The 21,221-nt window shown below is 40.6% G+C and overlaps 1 long non-coding RNA gene across 3 annotated transcripts; it reads right to left on the minus strand.

Annotated features, from left to right (window-relative positions):
• Window positions 1–1,200: 1,200 nt before the first annotated feature.
• On the minus strand, window positions 1,201–20,253 carry LOC311609926. 3 transcript variants are annotated; one of them, XR_014792855.1, is made up of 7 exons: window positions 19,337–20,253; window positions 19,170–19,242; window positions 18,846–19,069; window positions 17,592–17,756; window positions 17,100–17,193; window positions 14,308–14,501; window positions 1,201–1,368 (listed from the first exon to the last, which is right to left on the minus strand). It is a non-coding gene; the product is annotated as an uncharacterized lncRNA (long non-coding RNA). The 3 variants fall into 3 exon arrangements; XR_014792857.1 differs by lacking the exon at window positions 1,201–1,368 and having other exon boundaries at window positions 13,709–14,501; XR_014792856.1 differs by lacking the exons at window positions 1,201–1,368; window positions 19,170–19,242 and having other exon boundaries at window positions 13,709–14,501.
• Between the last annotated feature and the right edge of the window lie 968 nt (window positions 20,254–21,221).

Below are 21,221 nucleotides of genomic sequence, written 5' to 3' on the forward strand. Positions count from 1 at the left end.
TCATAGCTAGACTGTGAAAATGACTGGACCCCACCCAGCAAGCTCACTCGTTTAGTTTCCTCATAGAGAGATCTCCTCCTGTTGGTCTAAACACTTGTGTTAGTCTGAGATAAATGAGTTAAATACATCTCCGAATAAAATTGAAAATTCCACAAAACAAATTTCTTCCTAAAGACTGAATTACCATCTGGTAGTAAATTTATTTGGCTTTTGGATTAGTTAAAATTTCTTTCACATTTTTTAAATGACAGTGGGCACCAGTATAAGATGTGTGTGTACATGTATGTGTGCATGCTTATTCACCTCCTCTGGCTTCAAGTTGCAATAAAAAGTAGTGAGGCTATATTTACAACCATGCTCATATGCACACAGGAATGCATGTAATGTGTGTGTGCACACATGCCTGTGTACTTTTTCATAATTTTTTGAAATCCATAATTCCAGCTACAGGCCTAGGTATACTTGCCATATAGTTACTCTTGAATATAATAGGATACAGTATTTATTTCTAAACCTTGTTATTGTTTGGCTCCTCATTTAGAGAGTAATGGCCTCTGTATATTTGCCCTAACCTGCAAGGCTGTGCTTTATGACATGGAGCTCTGAGGCTTTCATCTTTTGAGTGTGTGTGTGAACAGTTTAGACTGTCACAGGCTCTGCTTATGGGCAGGCAGAAGGCTAATTTTACATGTCCTGTGGCTTTTGTAATGTCTTCTCCTAACAAATAATGGAATTCTACTCTGGCTGGCTGGTAGAATGTACTTACAAAGGGTAAAATAGAACACACTCCAATAATTATCAGTAAAAATAACTTGATTTGTGGAAACTAACCAAAGGTTATAGTGGAGTGAAACGACATATTTAGACCTGTTTGTTGTGATGTGCCCGTCTCCCCTGGTGCCCTGAATTCTGTCTCCAGAGGAGGATGGAGCCAGGAGCCCAGGCTCTGAGTCCATCATGGAGTGCTTCCCCTAAAACATAATTTGCCATCATTGTCATTGCGATTTTGAGGGATGTGTTTAATATACAAGGTGACACCTATGTGGCTCCGTATAAAATGTTCTGGGAAAGGTTAAGTGCTTTGCACCGGGTGTTTGTGATGCTCGTGGGGCACGTTGCTCTCTGTAGACGTGGGGATAACGGTGCTTCCTGGGAGCATAGACTTGGATGGCATCTTTAGGGCGTGGCCAAGCAGGTGGATGATGCAGTAGATGAAGCCACTCTAACCCCCTTTAGCAACCTGATCCAGAGCAGATTTCACCTTGAATTTTGTATTTTTGTTTTAACGTCACCTGATTTCTTCCTACTTAAGATTTTCATTACTTTAATTCCATGATATTCTCTGTTCTTTGAATGTTTGCCATAAATCTATTTTAGGAAGACAGTAGAATAAGTTATGGACTTTAAAAAAAATACGTACATTTAGAATATAAATATAGATTTAATTTTATAAATAAATAATATATGATATATTATGATAAGTCAATAAAGTATAAGTAAATATAGACAGTTAAAATAGGTACATATATTTAGGAATATATTTTATTTGTTTATTTATTTATTTTTTTAATATACTTTATTGATTTTGTACAGAGAGAAAGGGAGAGAGATAGTTAGAAACATCGATGAGAGAGAATCATCAGTCAGCTGCCTCTTGCACACCCCCTTCTGGGGATATGCCTGCAACCAAGGTACATGCCCCTGACCGGAATCGAACCTGGGACCCTTCAGTCCCCAAGCTGACGCTCTATCCATTGAGCCAAACCGGTTTCTGCTAGGAATATATTTTAAAGCAGTGGTCATGAAGGCAAAGTTGTGGAGAGTTAAGAATATGAAGAGTTTTGTATTTTAAACAAGAAAGAAGCATCATCTTGTTAGAGGAATAACAAGTGCAATTTCAGGCAGAGGAAAATAAATGAAGTGTTTACACATGTCTCTTTGCTTCTACTCCTGCGCTTTCCTGTTAACTCTGAATACACCAAGGATAAATATTACTGAAGATAATTACTTGCTTTGGGAAATACCATGGGTGTTTTTTCCCCCTCAAACACAAACAATAGACTCTTTGGTTCCATCACATAATTTCTAAAATCAATCAATCGCGAGGAGACAGCACGGTCTCCAGCAGCAAGTTGAGGCTGCAGGATGCTAACGTACACTCAGCCTCACCATGTCCCAAAGGAATGAGCCCTGAGACTGGGAAACCTAGGAGGAGGTCAGGAAGGCCCTTCCTAGGCACAGACAGAAAGCTCACCCCTAAAAGCGACTGCCTTCCACAACAACAAGGGAAAGGTGGGCTGGAATTTAAGGTAAATATTTTCCTCCCTGATAAATGTATCTCTTGATTGTTTCTATGACAACTGCCATCCCCCTTCAGAACAAGGTATTCCCTAAATGCAAATGTTAAAGGAAAGCTGGCTGTGCTTTCTTGTAAAAGAAAAAACAAACAAACAAACAAACAAAAACCAAATGCTTGTAACTATAGTAATGCAAAGGGAAATTATTTTTTCACCATGATGTTGCAGAATTGTCTGCACTTTTCAAGATAGTTTATACATAGATTGATCTGTGATTTGCTTTGAGTGGAATGGAGTAGGTCGAGTGATCTGAGTTATGTGGCATGATCTGTAGGTAATAAACACTGTATAGTGTTATAAATGACAAATTAGTAACATAATATATATTATATGTATAATATGCTATTTATAATATGTATTTCTCTAATGTGGCATTAAGTTTTAAAGACATTTGCAAAATCAACAGCATAAAATTCTTGATACGTTTTACTGCATATGTGTATGAATCCCTTACTTTACTGTTATAATTACACATGACTTTCCTACTTTTGCCTCTTAACCTTTGTACTACCTCTACAGTTGTTTGACCCACAGCTTGTACTGTTTGCCTTTGTCAATGAGAATTTTTTTCTTTTCTATATTCTATAATTTTCTCTTCTACTTAAAAAAGTCCCTTTATCATTACTTATAATACTGGTTTAGAGTTGATGAGCTCCTTTACCTTTTTAATTATCTGGGAAACTCTTGATCTCTCCTTTGATTTTAAATGACAGCTTTGCTGGGTAGAGTAATTTTATTTGTAGTCTTTTCTTTTTATCACTTTGAATATTTCATGCCACTCCCTTCTGGCCTGCTAAGTTTCTGTTGAAAAATCAGCTCATGGTTTTATGGCAGTTCTCTTGTCCATAACTACTTCGTTTTCTCTTGGTACTCTTAAGTCATTTTCCTGGTCTTTAACCTTTGGCGTTTTAATTATGATGTGTCCTGGTGTGGGCCTCTTTGTGTGCATCTTGTTTGGGACTCTGCACTTCCAGGACTTGTATGTCTATTTTTTTTTTGTCAAGTTGGGGAAGCATTCAGTCATTATTGCTTCAAATTGGGTTTAATTTCTTGCTCTCTCTTCTTCTGATACCCTTATGATGTGAATGTTATTATGCTTGAGGTTGTCCTAGCGGGCCCTTAAACTATCCTCATTTAAAAAATATATTTTATTGATTTTTTTACAGAGAGGAAGAGAGAGGGATAGAGAGTTAAAAACATCGATCAGCTCCCTCTTGCACCCCTCCCATTGGGGATGTGCCCACAACCAAGGTACATGCCCTTGACTGGAATTGAACCTGGGACCCTTGAGTCCACTGAGCCAAACCGGTTTTGGCAATTAACCTCATTTTTTAACATTGATTTTTTTTTTTCTTTTTGCTGTTCTGCTTGGGGGTTTTCCACTAACTTGTCTTCTGGATCTCTGATTCAGTCGTCTGCTTCCTCTAATTTGATGTTAATACCCTGTAATACAGTCTTTATTTCAGATATTGTAGTCTTCATTTCTGACAGGTCTTCATGTTCTTTATTTCTTTGTTGAAGTTCTTCCTCAGTTCATTCATCCTTCCACAAAATGGGCTCCATTTTGTTTTGTCCATTTTTTTGGAGTTTTGTCATGCTCTTTCATTTGGGACATGCTTCTTTGTCTCCTTATTTGGCTGCCTCCCTGTGCTTGTTTCTCTGTGTTAGGTAGATCTGCTGTGTTACCCAGTCTTGGAAGAGTAGCTTTCTGTGGCAGATATCCTGTGAGGCCCAGTGGCACTCTCTCCTTGTTCACCAGAGCTGGGTGGGTACCCCAGGAGTGTCTCTTTTGTGGGTTGCGTGCTCCTTCCTGTTACAACTTGAGCTTTGATGACTCTGGGCACATCAGTGAGTGGGATTGACCGTCAGGCTGGTGGCTTAAATGGTTGACCATGACTATAGTGGACATGCTGTTGTGCAGGGATTTAACCCACAGAATGGGAATTGCTTTATCAGGGACCTGGTGTTAGCTGAGTCTGTCTTTTGAGTATCAAGTTTTTTAAAACATTTTTAAAATTTATTTTCAAGAGAGGAAGGGAGAGGGGTATAGAGATAGAAACATTGATGAGAGAGAAACATCAATTGGCTGCCTCGTGCACACCACCTACTAGAGATCGAGTCCACAACCTGGGCATGTTCCCTGATCTGGAATCATACCCTGACCTCCTAGTTATGGGCCGATTCGATGCTCAATCACTGAACCATACCAGCTGGGCATGGGTATGTCTTTTGTGAAGCCGGTTGGGTAATGTTATGGTGTAGCCACTGGATATGTTGGTTCCCAAGCTTCTCAGGAGGAGCCTTGGTGCAGACCAAGGCCAGCTGCCATCTGTGCCCAGCGTGGGGCTGCCTGGTGGGAAGTGCAACGTGATCTGTGGATGGTTGCCACTCGGCGGCACTTGGAAGAGGCCATGTTGTGAACCCAGGTCAGCTTCCAGGGTGCCATGCTTGATCCTCTTTGGTGGACACCACAATGTGAGCTGAGACCGCCACTTGTGCTGGTTTTCTGGCCACTTACTTGAAGCTACATTTCAAAACAACACTGGCTGCAGCTTATGCCAAGTTTGGGGCCCCCTGATGTAAGTAACAATGCAAGCTGAATCTGGTAGTTTGTGCCAGGCTTGGGGCTTCTTAGCAAGAGGTATAAGCCAGCTATTGTTTGTTTGGGGTTTGTGGACCTTTCAGAGATTTTAGGAATGTCCCCAGCAAGCTTTGAGGCAAGCTGCTTATGTGAAAAAGCTGCTGGAAGTGGGTTTGTCTGGATGCCATGTTGGTTGGGGTGGGGTCTCAGGGAATCACCAGGGAGAGGTGAGATTTGGCACCTGCCTGCACCTGCAGCTGGGTGGAGGAAGGGCAAGGAGACATGGTGCCTGTCAGCATTCCTGTCCCCGGAGAGAGCTGCCCTTACCCCTGCCCCTCCAGCTATTCCCTTGAAGCGAGTCAGCATCAGCTCCTTCCCATATTTCCCTGGCACCTATTGAGCTGTGGCCCCTACAAGGAGCCAGGAGTGAGATTGTGAACAAAGCAAGTCCATGTTCAGTCCCCTCCAGAGGGATGCCCAGGGCAGCAGCAACAGCCCTCTGTCCTACTCAGGTGCAGTCCTCATCTGTTTTCAGCCAGATGTTATGGAGACTTCTCTTCCCAGCACTGGTGCCCCAGGCTGGGGCATCTCGTGTGGAGCTGGGGCGCCTTGCTCCTCATGTGGGGACCTCTGCAGCAAACGATTGCTCCCAGATCTTAACTGCCACACCCTGGGTATGGGACCTGCCTGTTCCCAGTCTCTCTGTCCCTCCTGCCGGTCTTGTTGTGGATTCTTCTTAACTATAGGACTTCTGTTCAGCCACTCTTCAGGTGGGTCGCAATGATGGTTGTTCTATAATTTAGTTGTAATTTTATTTGATCATGGGAGGATGGGAGCACAACATTTACCTACTCTGCCATCTCGACAGGAAGTTCCTTAGACTTGATTTGATTGCCAGTGACCCTGTGGTACAGTGGTCAGCAAACTGCGGCTCGCGAGCCACATGGGGCTTGCGAGCTGTGGTTTGCAGCTCCGTTGACTAATGAGTTTGCTGACCACTGACCTAGACTCTCGATTCCAATAATTACAGCCTGTTGTTGTTCCTTGTGATTAAGCCCCCGTGGAGGCATTCATGACTCAGACTTCTGTTGGTGTGGGACTGTGCCCACGCCTGCCTTGGAGTAAAAGCTGAAAGATCGGGTCCATTCACATTGAGTGCTGACACACAAAGGGGCTGATCCTTCAGAATCGTTTTAGTAATCCACACTGGGTAGTAAAGGAGAAGGAATGTTGGTTATTTCGTGTGGTGGGTAGTCTCCAAAGATAGCCACCCACCATTCCTTCCCTCCCTGTGCCCACATGCTGCTTCTCACATCAAGATACGGTGTCCAATCCACCCACGCCCTCAGCCCTCTTGAATCTGGGCGGGCCTTAGTGACCTGCTTCACCAATGGAATGCAATGGAATTGATGTTCGGGGATTTTGAAGGCTAGTCACAAGCTGGCAGATTCCATGGCAGCCTTGTTCTGGAGAAAACCAGGCCATGTAAGCCCTCCTTGGCCATTCCTCAGATGTCCCAGCTACCTTCACCGATGTGCTTGGCATGGGAGCTGCCAGTTCTAGCCACCCTCTGCGGGCAACTAGATAGGGAACCCCAAGTGTGACCTGCCTAGCTGAGCCCAATCAACTCACATAACTAGGACAAATAATAAAATATGATATTAAACCCCTATGGGTGGGGGAGGGGTGGTGGTAGGTTATGCAGCACTATGCAAACAAATATCTTGACTTCAAAGGAGAATATTTAGCATTTTATCCTATCCATTCAGCATTTCAAAAACCTCCTTGGCATGTTTCTTGTTGGTGTTCATCTAATTAGCGCCCTGATAAATTATATGCCAGGAGTGTCATGACTGCAGGCTACATGTCTGGTGTAGGTGTGTGTTTTCCTCAGGGCTGTCAGCTCCGCGATGCCACACGCCGCTCAGTTCCTGTTAGACTGCTGCACACGTTATTTTCTGCCATGCTTTGATTTTATCCCCTTTGCTGTCTGTCCCTGGACTATTTATAGTAAAAATGGATGTAGTGAAGGAAGCAAAAAAAAAAAAAAAAAAAAGCCTACAAATAAATATCAAAGCAGAATATGTATTTCTCTCTCCTTGTCATAGTGGCCATTAATAACACAATCTGTTGATTCTCTCTTAAGATCAATTTCCTCAAAATATACTACAGCTTCTTCTGCGTAGACTGAAATATCGGCTTCGATTTGCATTCTTCCTTATTACCGGTGAGGTTGAACATTTCCTTTGCACGTGTTTACTGCCTTTCAGGTGAATTGCTCATACACATTTTGTGCGTTATTGATTTTTAGGATTTCTCTATACTGCCTGCTTGGATAAGCTATAAAGACACTCCTCGTCTCTGTCTTGTGTTTTGAATCTGTTTATGGTTTTCTTTATTGCACAGATGTAGTAGGATTTCCTTTATTATTGTGCTTTGTTTAAGAAAACCATCTTTGCTCTGAGGACAATTATCTATACATTTCCTAGATATTTCCAATTAGCTTTACTCACAGGAGTATTTTGAACATTTGGGCTTGACTATGTCGTGTAATATGAGCAAAGGGTGTATATGTTTTTCCTATGGATTTCTATTTTCCTATTAGCATTTAATAAAAAGCCATAGTTTCCCAGTCATTTGTAATACCATCTCTTTCACAAACCAGGTCTCCACAGACACCTGAGTATGTATCTGAGGTCAGTATTCTCTTATTTTTCTCTTTGACTATATCTGTATTAATACCATGCTCCTTTAAGACATAACATTTTAAAATTTCCTTTCATAACATATTTTTCTTATGCTATTGTGAATGGAAATCTTTCAAAAATGGTTTTATGACATTTTGGTTAATGAGTAATTAGTCATTGCCCTTGACTTTATTGTATCCAAGGAAATGTAAAACACAACCAACATCATTGCTGATTCTAAACTGCCTGATTTTATTTTTCATTTTCATTAAATTTATTGGGGGTGCTAATAAAATTATACATATAGGTTCCGGATATACAATTCTATAACACATTATCTGTGTGTTGTATGGTGTGTGTCTGGTGGTTAAGCCTGGCAGGACTATTTGGTAACTGAGTGGCTTATAATTCTGCTGATTTTTGCTTTATACAGCCTGAGGCTAAATTAATAAAAGCAATGTGTAGGGTTATGCTGCTAAATGACTTTAAAATCCCCTTTAACTAGCTATTGTCTAATTCTCTGTGTGGCCGACATTGCAAACTTGAGACAGCAAGTATTTCAGTTAAATGACAGGAAAATGGTATGATAAATCTTGGTAGGTGAAAGGGACTCGCACTAAGTGACACAAGGTAGAACCATACTGTGACTGTACAGCGGAGGGACTAGGAGGAAGATAGTCTATTTAAGTAGAAATGGAAATGCATTTCCCCTGTGTTACATCATGTAAGTCTCACCCCAGTTTTAGCACATGAAGAACAACATTTTTCTCATGCTGTGTACATCTGCACACATTTTTGCCCGGCACTCTTTGATGTAAAAAATGCTTTTCCAATTTAACCACTTTCTGAAATCCCGATGACTTTTAATGGACATACACCCCCATAAATGAGTAAATCACCAATTAGATACCGGCTCTTTGCTTTCAGAGCACATTTCCTAAAACCCTCGTGGTGGAATGAGGACACACGACTCGTGATAACCTGTAAGAGGTGACTTATGTCTCTGAGTCACAGAATCTAATTATTGCTCTGAGACCCTCCGGAGGTTCCCCTCCCCCCAGTTGGATAATATTTGAAAAGATGGCTGCCCCATCAGCCTGTATCCCTGTGATTAAGATGTGCAAAGCCACCTGTGATGGGGAAACATAACTAAGCCACTGAAATCCGGGGTTATTTATTACCACACCTGACCCATTCTGTCTGATACAAATAATTATATCCAGGACCAGGGGCTGCCTTAATGAAAACTAATACATGTAGCATTAGCATAATAGTTAGGAGGCAGGCTAGAAGTAAACTGATTTTGAAGGCTCTAATAATGGCATTCATCTTACTGTGTGATGACAATGTTGATAAAACGGTGGTCTGAAATACATTGGGAGCAAAGGAGCATCCAGCTGGAAGAGCCAGCTGCTTTTTATCACCCAGTGGTGGAAGGTAAAATCCAGGGCTGTGCTCAGTAAAGGACAACGGAGCGTATGTAGCAAGGATCAAATCAAGGGTATGGCTTTCACCCATTGTTCAAACTTCTAAAAGGATTTAAAAGACATCTTGTGAATTGTTAGGGAGTGTGTGTTAGTATAATCAAATGCATATTTTTACACATTTTTTTGCTAAGGCTGTGCTTTTTAGATATTTCTTTGTATTTTAAAAAAAATATATTTTATTGATTTTTTACAGAGAGGAAGGGAGAGAGATAGAGAGCTAGAAACATCGATCAGCTGCCTCTCTTGCACACCCCCTACTGGGGATGTGCCTGTAACCAAGGTACATGTCCCGGACCGGAATCAAACCTGGGACCTTTCAGTCCGCAGACTGATGCTCTACCGCAGACTGATGCTCTACCACTGAGCCAAACCGGTTTCGGCAATATTTCTTGTAGATCCTAAACTGATGTGGCCTCATCTACAACATATTTCTCTTTTTCTCTTTTTTTTCTTTTTCTTAAATTTTATTGATTATGATATCACATAACTGTCCTCATCCCCCCATTCCCATCCCAAACCCCTCCCCACATATGCCCCCACCCCCTGTTGTTCATGGCCACTGGCTAGGCCCATATGCTCTTTAAAAATGTATCTGATTAGATAGATTCTAAGGAAACCTCAAACCATTTTTGACACACTTAATTTATTGGGGTCTCTTACTCCAAAACAAGTTGTCTTTCTTTGTTGTAAATGTTCCTGCTAATTTCCCTTCACACTTGTGTGATTCCTTCTGGCCACAAATTGATTTCATTCAGTAGTTCCCCAGAATTTCTCACATAGAAGACACTGGTTTTCAGGGACATTTGCATCATCTTTACAACAAAATCCATATTTAAACAAGTATTTTGCTACATCCCAAGCCGAGGGGCTATTCTTATTGGAAATTGCAATTTCCTACTGTGCCCTGGGCGGAAGTATTTTTGTTTTTAATTCATTTTAGATTGTTCCTTGCTAGTGTAAAGGAGTACAATTGATTTTTAAATGATTATTCCAGCATCCTGCTACCTTCTTGAACTAGTTTGTTTAACATTATTTTTAGTTATTCCTTAGTATTTTAAACATAACAATCATGGCATCTTTGAACAGAAGTTATCTTCTTTCTTTCCACCTATATGCATTTTGTTTTTTTCTTGGCTAATTTTGACCAGATCCTCAAGTCCAATGTCAAGTAAATGTCTTTCTAGAGCACTGTTAGGTCACAGCAAAAGGCACAGAGATTTCCCTTAAACCCCAGACCCCAACACATGCATTATCAATACCCCCACCAGAGTGATATATTTTCGGCAATTGATGAGTCTATAATGACACATCATAATCACCCTAAGTCCAGAGTTTACATTAGGATCCACTCTTGGTTTTGTACATGCTATGAATTTTGACAAAAGTATAATGACATGTATCCAGCATCATGATGTCATACAGATAAAAATCCTGTGTTCTGCCTACTCACCCCCCTCTCCCCACGTGCGTGGAAAAATCATCTTTTTGTTGTCTCCATACTTTTGCCTTTTCTAAAATGTCATATACTTGGGATCATACAGCTTGCAGCTTTTTCAGGTTGGCTTCTTTTACTCAGTAATAAGCTTCTAAGTTTCCCCCGTGTCTTTTCACAGCACTATTTTTTAGCATTATTTTAGCATTGTCTGAATGTACAGCTTACTCATCCATTACCTGTGAAAGACCATCTTGGTTGCTTCTGAGCTTTGACTATTACAGATAAAACTGCCACAAACACCCACGCACAGGTGTTTGTGTGGAGACGGGTATCCAGCTCCTTTGGGTGAGGATCAGGGCATGTTACTACTGGGTCCTATTGTAAGAGTCTGTTCAGCTGCCTAAGAAGCTGCCAAACTGTCTCACAAATGGTGTCAGCAGCAGTGCATGAGCCCCCTGGCGCCACATCCCACCAGCACTGGGTGTTGCCAGGGTCCCGGACTTGGGACCTGCTCCTCTGCATCTCCCTGATGGCATACAACGAGGAACCTCTTTTCATGTGATTCCCATTCGCATGTCTTCTTCGGTGAGGTGTCTTATTTTTTAGATCAGATTGTTTCTTGTTGAGTTTTAAGAATTCTTCGTATATTGTGGATAGCAGACCTTTGCCAAACATGTCTTTTGTAAATATTTCCTTCCTGTCCAAGTCTTCTTGGCATCGTCCTCTCTCTAGAAGGTCTCTCTTCTTCTTGTTATCTACTATTTAATGACCCATCATCATATCCTTTAATTTTTGTGTTAACATAACAGAAAAATTACCTAGTATATCTAATGTCTGTGCTCAGATTTTTATGATGATTATATTTTAGTGTGACAGGTGGTGGGTTGCGTCAGATGCTTATGTCATTACCCCTGGGTCGGCATAAGGCAATTTTGCCCTAAGCTTGTGCCTAGGTCCTCTCAGCCATCGGGATTTTAGCCTCCACCATTTGACCTGGGTGTGCGGCTTTGCAGTGCTGCTACAGTTCAAGGTCCAGGTTTTTGCACCAGGTTTGGCAGGCACTTGCAGCCTGGAAATCTCGGCAGATTACTCCTGGAAGGCCACAGTCTTGGGCGCGCACACGGGGTTCAAAACGCTCAGGGAAGCTTGCGACTTTGCTTTTAAGCCCTGCTTCCTCAGGGTTGCCTCAAATCAGTTCGTTGCTCATTGTTCCACCAGTGTTTGGTCAGAGATTGTGCTTAATCCCCTCATGAAGGTGAGCCTTGGGTGTGTGACTAGGGGACTGTTTTTACATCTGCCATACTGTGTTCTAATATCTCTTGCCAGGGTGCAGCCAGCATTGCCACAGCCTTAGAACTGACCGTGAACCTGGCGTGTCTCCCATGACCCCGTCTTCCTTTGATTTTGTTGCTCTTTGCTACTAGAATCACAGAGCTCCGTGCTCCCTCTAGGCACTCCCTGCCAAGAGCTCCGTGGTTTCCTCTGTGTCTTTAGTTATGAGCCTCTCCTCACTCCTTTCCCAAGGCAGCCAGCCCCTCGGGCAGAACGGCAGGTGCATCGTCTGTCTAACCCGCGATGCCCACAGGAGCTGAGGGTCAGGTCAGCGTTCTTTCTCCCATGCGGCACCTTGTGCTACCAGTAGGTGTGGAGAGGCCAATATACCTAATCCATCTGCCTCTCCCTCCGGCATGAAACTTCCACACCGTAAGAGCAATCTGGGCAAGGACAAGCAGGGCCATGCTTTGTGGGCCTGCTCTGTGCTTTCTCCATCCTGTGCGAGGGAGGGAGGGAGCCTGGTCCTCTCAGCCACATCTTCCAAGAAAAGAGGTGTTTTCGCCCAGAGCTGAAGGGAAGCAGGAATGCCAGTGCCCTAGGCCTCTGAGATAGCTGTAATCCCAGCCTGTGAACTGGGGGTGTTGGAGGCGGGGAGCCCTGTATTGTCAGCTGCGCCCTCTGGAGTAGTGTTTCATTCACTGGGGATGTGGGAGGAAGTGAGTCCAGGTTCAAGTTCTCAGCCATGTTCTTACCAAGCAACAGACCTCAGTTTCTATAGAGCAGTGGTTGGCAAACTCATTTAGTCAACAGAGACAAATATCAACAGTACAACAATTGAAATTTTTTTGGAGAGCCAAATGTTTAAAACTTAAACTTCTTCTAATGACACTTCTTCAAAATAGACTTGCCCAGGCCGTGGTATTTTGTGGAAGAACCACACTCAAGGGGCCAAAGAGCCACACGTGGCTCTTGAGCCGCAGTTTGCCGACCACGGCTCTGGGTCATGTCCCACTAGGAACTGGGAATTCTTATAGAAATGGTTAACTTCAGGGTTGGACAAGGAAAAGTACGAAATAAAACTGTTGTACCAAAAACTAAATCAGTGTTTAAAGTATTATGGGGACATGTCAAGAGGCGGTTTGAAGGGGGCTCTCTCTGGGAAAATCTGGAACAATGAGCATCAAAATGATGATAGGAACAGAAAATTTGCGGAATTAAATAAATGAGATCCTACCAATATAAATAAATGGAATCAGGGAGGAGAGAAAGCTCTGTGAACAGCAGACTGATAACTACAGATATAATGTTTTATTATAAAACCACTTTATCATTTTTCTGTAACCATCACAGTAATCAGCAGTTCAGGCAAGTATCATTAATAGATGCTAAATATAGAGGATTCAATTTTAATGAACAGAATATTTACATAATCTCAAAGTATCTTCTTTAAATTACTTATTAATCACCAAAGGAAAAATAGGAACTCTACAGGGAAGAAGCCTGGTAGATACCACCTAATGAGGTGATCAACTTAGATCTCCACCCAGGGACAGAGTGGCCTCTTGGGTCTTCCGTAACAATTTTGTATGCTCCCGTTCAAAATGCGTCCCTTGGGACAGTCAGAAGGAAACAACAGGCAAATATAAGTTGGAGAATCTTCTCTAAAATAATTGGCCTGTTTCCTTCAAGAATCCAAGATAATGAAAGGCAAAAAGAAAGGCTAAAAATTGCTCCTATTAAAGATGCATAACAATTAGATATGATTCTGGATTTGACTTGGACCAAAAAATTATGCAGGATGATATTATTAGGACTAGGACAGCTGATAATATTCGTGAAATACATAATAGTATTGTCAGTATTAAGTGTCCTGTTTCTGATAGGAAATAGTCACTGAAACTGTGGAAAAAGATGTGATGTCTACAAATTATAATGTAAGTCAGATTATATATACATATATATATACATATATATGTGTGTATATATACATATATAAGAATACAATTAAAGTAGGAACAGCTTAAATGTTTACTACACAGAATGAACGCATGGCTAAGGAAATTCTGCTTAGTTGACTTGCTGCAATATGAATCCATTCAGTGTCATTACAAAATATATGGCAATGGCGAAAAATGCTTGTTAATATAACCATATACAGCAGAATAGTTGTATAAATTTAGTATGTGAGCTTGGACTGGAAAGAAATTTGAAAACAGCTTCTGATGGAAGACTTAGCATCCTTTTTACTTTTAGTCCTGTGTTCATGTTCTTTAAAAAAAAAAAAAAAATGTGGAACAAAAACAAAAACCCGTCAACAAATCAAATACACTGTAAATGTTCTGTGATTACAATCACTGGATTCAAGTGAATTCGATTTTTATGGGCATTAAATGAAATGGAAATAATGGTGATTGTAGTGTTCAACCAATTCAGATTGGGGATGGATCACCAGTTTAAGAAAATATAACTTAAATCCTTGCCTTACCGCATTCTCCCATGGAGCCCACAGGAAGTCCGTTCCAATTTATTTCCTTTCCTGGGGAGGCAGGTAGATGGGAAGGCACTCCTCGAGCTCTGTTTGCTATAATTGCGCTCAGTTGGATGCATTCATGATTTGTACCGTTAGGCAGTGGAGGATGAAACAAAGGTTTTGGCAAGGAATGCTTCAAAAGGCTCGAACTGCAAGAGCAAACAAAACAAACCTCATCTGCAGACCACTGGTGTTACAGTAATAAGCATAAAGGAAAGGAAAAAATTCCATTTCGAATTTTTATTGACAAAAAAATCTGAGATTTTATGGGGGGAAAAACACACACATAACAATTTTATAATCAGGAGAGTTGATATTGGATAAAATACTGAGTAAAGTAAGATAACTTGGGTTTCATTCTCAGAACTATATTTTCAGATCTAAATAAAGTGTAAGTTACATCAGTACCCTGAGTGTCGGTTTCAAAAGTATTACACAGCTAACCTGAGCGGGTTCAGGAACAAACCAGAGGAGAATCTCGCTGAGCAGCTGGATGAAGGGAAAGTCATGGTGCAGATTCTGATTAGGGGCTGTAGCCTATTCCTCTGGATAAAGGGGTGGGGGTGGGGCATCTGCGGGTCTGTTCACTGTTAGTTCAAACCAATGGTATCGCTCCTTGGTCAGGAAAGAGTCTATAATCCGGTCCAACGCTAGTCTTGCTGGCCTATGCTGAGTTGTTCAAAGTTTACGATTCTTTAAGGGTGCTGGCTGGTTAGAATAATTTCAGTGAAACAGTTTTCATTTTTGTCTGCAAATTATAAGGCTACAAATCTCTAGGCAAGTGCTGCCGTTGGGAAAATGATTTCCTTTTACACAATTTAAAGAAAGGCTTCTATGTAGAGGATCTTGAAGTAATATTACATAATACTGTCCAAGTGTTTATTCCCAACTAAATTAAGTTACAGAAAGTGTATTTCAAAAGCAATCCAATTCATGAGTTACATCAACAATGATTAAGGAAAATAATCTGAAGATAGAATAATAGCCCCATGCTCTATGTAAATCAGACATCAGCCATTGCAAACTGATGTGTCTGTCTGTCTCTCTGTCTCTCTCTCTCTCTCTCTCTCTCTCTCTCTCTCTCTCTCTCTCTCTATATATATATATATATATATATATATATATATATATATATATATTCATTTACAAAATGTTATATGGACATGTAAATATAGTTACCATATTTGTAAAGTATAAGAGTAATTTAAAAACCTAGGTATATCCTACTTAGTTCAAGTAGTCATGAAGTATGGCAACTTTGAATTTCACTCTTCCCATTAACTCCCATTCTTTTTAATTCATATATATATGAATTAAACTTTTGGTTTTAAAACCCTAAAATCAGGTTTAATTCTACAATTTAGTTTTTTTTTAACGTTATATCATTGATAAGGTTTTAGAATTCATTAATGTAGACATTTAAATGAAGAGAACCAGATATTTAGCATTCTAAGTGGGTGGGTGACCACATTCCATTCTCGCCCCTCTGGGAATGCATAAAGAAGTCTCCGCCCTAAAAAAAAAAAATCCCACCAAAAGTCCTTTACAAGCCATTGACTCCATCACTGGTTGCTGGAGCCATCCAGGCTCAGCCACTGGGTGTGCGAATGATCGAATAAATTTGTGATCTCTCACACACAAAAAAGGTAATGTTTATGAAAGTGAACTTTAATATTGTAGAGGGGGAAAACATTTTCCTCCACCTGCCTAGGTTCTCTGGCGGGGGGCCTACAAAAGACAGAGCGAATAGAAAAAGCGAATGTTATTAACATGTGCATCTCTGACACAGGGAAAACACTGACAAGTGACTCAAAGCAAAGATTAGAACATGGCTTAGCCGAAACTGGTTTGGCTCAGTGGATAGAGCTACGGCCTGCGGACTGAAAGGTCCCAGGTTCTATTCTGGTCAAGGGCATGTACCTTTATTGTGGACACATTCCAGTAGGGGGTGTGTGTGCAAGAGGCAGCTGATCAATGAATCTCTCTCATCCATGTTTCTAACTCTATCCCCCTCTCTTCCTCTCCGTAAAAAATCAAAATGTATTTTTTTTTAAAAAAAAAACAAACATGGCTTAGATGGCATCTTAACCAAAGATCAATAACTTTTTAGAAAAGTGACAAAGTATTTGGGGTTTCTTGGGCAGCAAATTGTGGGATGGTAAACATATGGGGGAACGCTAATGGGAGATAAGAGCTCATTAGTAACGTTGGTTCTGTAGATTCCTCTGGTGCCATCTCTGGGCTCACTGGGATCTAGAATTTAGAGTTGTCTCAGCGATTAACTTGTGTCCTTCCTGATAGGGAAAAGAGAGGACACCTTTATAAATTTATGCCCTGCTTTTAGGCCACTAGGTGGAAGGCAGAGAGCTTTCCTTGTATGGACTTTTCAATTGCCTTCAGCTCAAAAATAATACTAATGCCAAAGTGACATATTTTCAGGTGGCATATTCTGTGACTCTTCAGTATTAAATATGAATTAAAAAAAGGAAGGAGTTGGAGGTGGAAAAAGGAATGTAGGGCATGGACTCTGAAAACCAGAGTAATAATTCCATGTTATGCAGATTGTTGAGCTTTGAGAAGTGAATAAATAGCTAGCAAATATGTTCCTACAAGTCTGTAGATTGCTTTAATTTCCTTAGTGTTAGGAATTGTCTTTCATTAGTAGACTCTTCAGAGCCAAACAGCATGGGATAGCAAAGACTCCAAGAGGCGAAGGAACCTGAGGAGACAGTTTAAAATAATTTTACCTTTACAGGGCTTTGGAAGTTGAAAAACAGGGCCAAAATGGGTAGAGAGCCAAAATGATCTTCAGTCCCCCGGATGGAGAAAAATTGCCAATATCTAGAAAGAAGCAATTTGCATTTTAAGGTGTATCCAATGATCTGAGAGATAGCCAGCAACACACCCGGTGAATAATAACTTCATCTGCTGCAAGCTTTTCTTAACATCTCTATTTAGTGCTTGAATGCACCCTTCTATTTTGTTCTCCCATCTCCCACTCTCCCCGAGTACCGAGCACTACACAATATCGCAAGTTATCATTTCTAAGGCTAACGACATCTAATGCTTATCATGGGCGGTAGGTGTGTAGACTAACTCTAAGGAAAGCTATATTTCCACATCCCACTTTTTTCACAGTGAAAATGGAAACTGCAGATCTCTCTGCGCTCAGATTGTCGCCGGGCCCCCTGCAGTTATAGAAATAATACTCTTATCATCAGAAGGTCAGAGCTTCTTACCTGGAAGGTAAGAGGACCACAGGGAGCACTGCTCCTGCTTCCCAAATTGGATCCTTTTCTCACGCAGCTGCATCTTCTTTGCCTCGGGGCACTTTCCTGATAGTCATTTATTTCAAAGCAAGCTTCATTATCCAGAAAAGAGAAATTGTGCTTGTCTCTGCTTCTCTGAAACAATCACATTTCACAAGAACCAAGTCTATCGCAAGTTAGCTCTATTTTTTTTTTTTTTTTTGCCAGTAGGTAACCAATTTACTCAGTGTAAGTGATACTGGACGTTTCTCAGAGACACCCTTCAGAAAGTTGTCGTCAGAGCTTCTGAGGGGGTTTCTGTGTACCCCCTGCCCTCGAGGGTTTATTTTATGCATCAACTTGGCTAAGTCATGGTACACAGATATTTAAACATCGGTTTAGATGCTGCTACTTGAAGGTATTTTGAAGATTAACATTTAAATCAGTGGAATTTGAGGAAAACAGATGATCCTCCATGACCCACTCCACAATGTGGACCCCAAAGAACAGGTCATTCTGCCTTCAGACTAGAGAAGCAACCAATACCTTTTCCTTCACAATCCTTCCCATCAATCTTTCCCCCCTCCATATATATATATATATATATATATATATATATATATATATATATATAATATGTATATATATAATGTGTATATATGTGTATATATAAAGAGAGAGACAAACATCCACGTATCTATGTATATTTTTAACGTATGTGTGTAGTATATATTTACACATATATGCATATCTACAAGGTGTCCCCAAAATGTATATACACTTTTTGAATAATTATAAAGGCAGTGTTTATTGAAATACATTTCATATTCAAAACTGAGCTGTCAGCTATTAAAGTGTGTATACATTTTGGAGGGACATCCTGTATTATAAATCATGGAATACACAGACCTCCTACTGGTTCTGTTTTTCTTTACAATCTGAATAATACACTACACCTCTATATAATTGTTTCAGTACATTTTAAGAAGCTTAAATGTATTTACTAAGATGGCTTTAATATTCCCCTCATCTTGACAAATTTTACACAGGATTCTTCTGACCTCCCTTATCTAGAACATCTATGTTAGAAAACTCATTACTGGACATTCCTTTCTGCCCCTGTGGTTCACACATCTTTTAAGAATGTAGACATCACTGAAGATAGCGCCTCTACTCTCCCCAGTTCCTGTGACAATGCGTGAGCCTAATTTTGACATGTGCTTTGCTCTTGCTTGCAAAAGCTACCTTCTGCCACAAAGATCACGAGAGCTGACTTTTCCTTTGGGTGAATTCCGTTACCAGAAATAGATGGGGGGTGTTTTTCCTCACTCCTGCCCTTGGTCTCGGTGAAGTTGGGCTCGGACTGTGTCTCTCTCCTCTACCGCAGTTGCTTAGAACTCAGTCTTCCTTGGTGCCTGACCAACATGGGTACAATTTTCACTGTGGCAATATGAAGAGGCTCCTCTTTCCTAAAATTGATAGTGAATTTGCTAATAATTGGCCAGAATTCTCAAACAATAAGGGTTTTCACGATGTCTAGTTCTATTTAATCATTCAGAAATTGTGTACCTGCCTGAAAATGAACATGAAGTTTCTTATTAAAAGCATACTCTGCACGGGAGAATAAGTAGTAAATACAATTCTAGAAATTAAAACACATAACGTTTTGAATAAATTGATGAACCCAAAGTCTGATAGCTGTATGGAGTGAATGTCAATTGTCTGTCTGTACTGACCTTCCCTGATTCACCTGCTTATTGTAGATCCAGTTCTGTGGCACTGCTTTCTTCTCACTCCTCCGATCCAAACTTCTCAACTCCCCAGTGTGAGCAAAGAATAAAACCAAAATATCTTAGCCAGGTTATCCAAAGTCCAACATAATTTTTATATAAAGTATTTTTCCGATGTTGAAAGACACTGTGTTGATATGAATGCCTAATATCAGTTCTTTTAAGGTTTTTGTTTTCCTCGTGGGATAATCTAATTCCTTAGAGATAAATGTTTTCTCTGATGAATTTAAGCCTCACAATTAAATAGTTGTGAATTACAGACTAGATCCCTCCTCATATTGGCGATAATGAAACACAAATCACAACTCAAGCTCCTTCTCACTATACTCCTCTTAATCCTGTTAGGGTGGTCGGTGCACTCTGTCTGGATCACAAGGCAGATGGTCCATTTGTCTTAACTTGCTACACACAATAATGTGCCCGTCATTTGGTCACAACTTCCTAGAATTTATCCAAATGGACAGAAGCATCAAGCTTCCCAACCCCCACCATAACTGGCCCATGCTCATAGAATTTATACTTCTAAAATGATTTACTCAAAAGCTAGATGGAAGACTTGGGTTAGATCAGTGCATTTCACTTGTTTAACACGTAAGTTACATATACTCAGCATCTAGCACCAGCCCCAAGTGGTATAAGGCAGCATCTTAACACATCAGAAAAATTCACTAAGACCATGTCCAGAGTTTTTATTAAATCGCTGGACATGTGATTGAACGCAATCTGCAGGTGCCCCCACTTCCCAAAGGCCAGGCTGACCATAAGTTTCATCCCAGTGGTTCTCAACCTTTCTAATGCCGCGACCCTTTAATACAGTTCCTCATGTAATTTTATTATTGTTATGAATCTTGATGTAAATATCTGTGTTTTCTGATGGTGTTAGCAACCTGTAGGCTGCTGTAGAGTCTAACTGTTAGAAGGGTCGCCTAAGACCATTGGAAAACACAGATATTTACATTATGATCATAACAATAGCAAAATTACATGAGGGATTGTATTAAAGGGTCACGGCATTAGAAAGGTTGAGAACCACTGCTCTAACCACATGGTTGGTCTTTTCAGGACCAGTCCCCATCCTGACACCATCTAGGGACCTACCTTATTAGCATAACGAAGACACTCCTCTCTCTCAGGAAGCCTTAGGGGTTTTTGAAGTTCTGTTCCTGGAACCAGAGACAAAAAATAGATTTATTCTTTATTATACCACAAATTGTTACTGATTTATTCTTTATTATACCACAAATTGTCACTCTGAAAAGTTAGGATGTGTCAAGAACTACAAAGGAGATTGCTTAAAATCAAGCTTCACCCTCAAAGTCTGGATTGAGGGTCAGAACTTCCTAATTTTCAAGAGCATATAAAGAATTCCACGTAGCTGATGGGTGGAGAGTGTACATTGGCACATCACTCAAGAAACAAATATATCAATAAGCCACTAAACCTGAACATATAAAGACCCCCAATCCAGCAAGTCTCCTACTAGGTCTATACCTGTTAAAAGTGTCCACTGTCCTGAAAAAATGATGAAACATTCTGAAATGCATACCCACCCACACAAAACATTTCTGGGTTTTCCAGAGCATTGTTTTTGAGGTATTTTGGGGTGGCAGGAAACGTAATACTGAAAATTGTTTTTCCATAGAAATGCTAGTGAATGCAACTGTTTATTGTCCTATAAATGTTGACTAGTTTAGCATCTGCTTGTAAATTCATTCCAGCATTCCTGATGGCCTATCTGGAACCAAGGGGGCATTTTGCTGGCTTGCTATTTAATTAATGGGTTCTATAAAATCTATGGCATGCATTTCTTTGTATATTTGTGTGAAAGTCG

Source organism: Pipistrellus hanaki (assembly GCF_964339955.1).
Source record: "Pipistrellus hanaki genome assembly, chromosome: 15".
Taxonomy (NCBI): domain Eukaryota; kingdom Metazoa; phylum Chordata; class Mammalia; order Chiroptera; family Vespertilionidae; genus Pipistrellus; species Pipistrellus hanaki.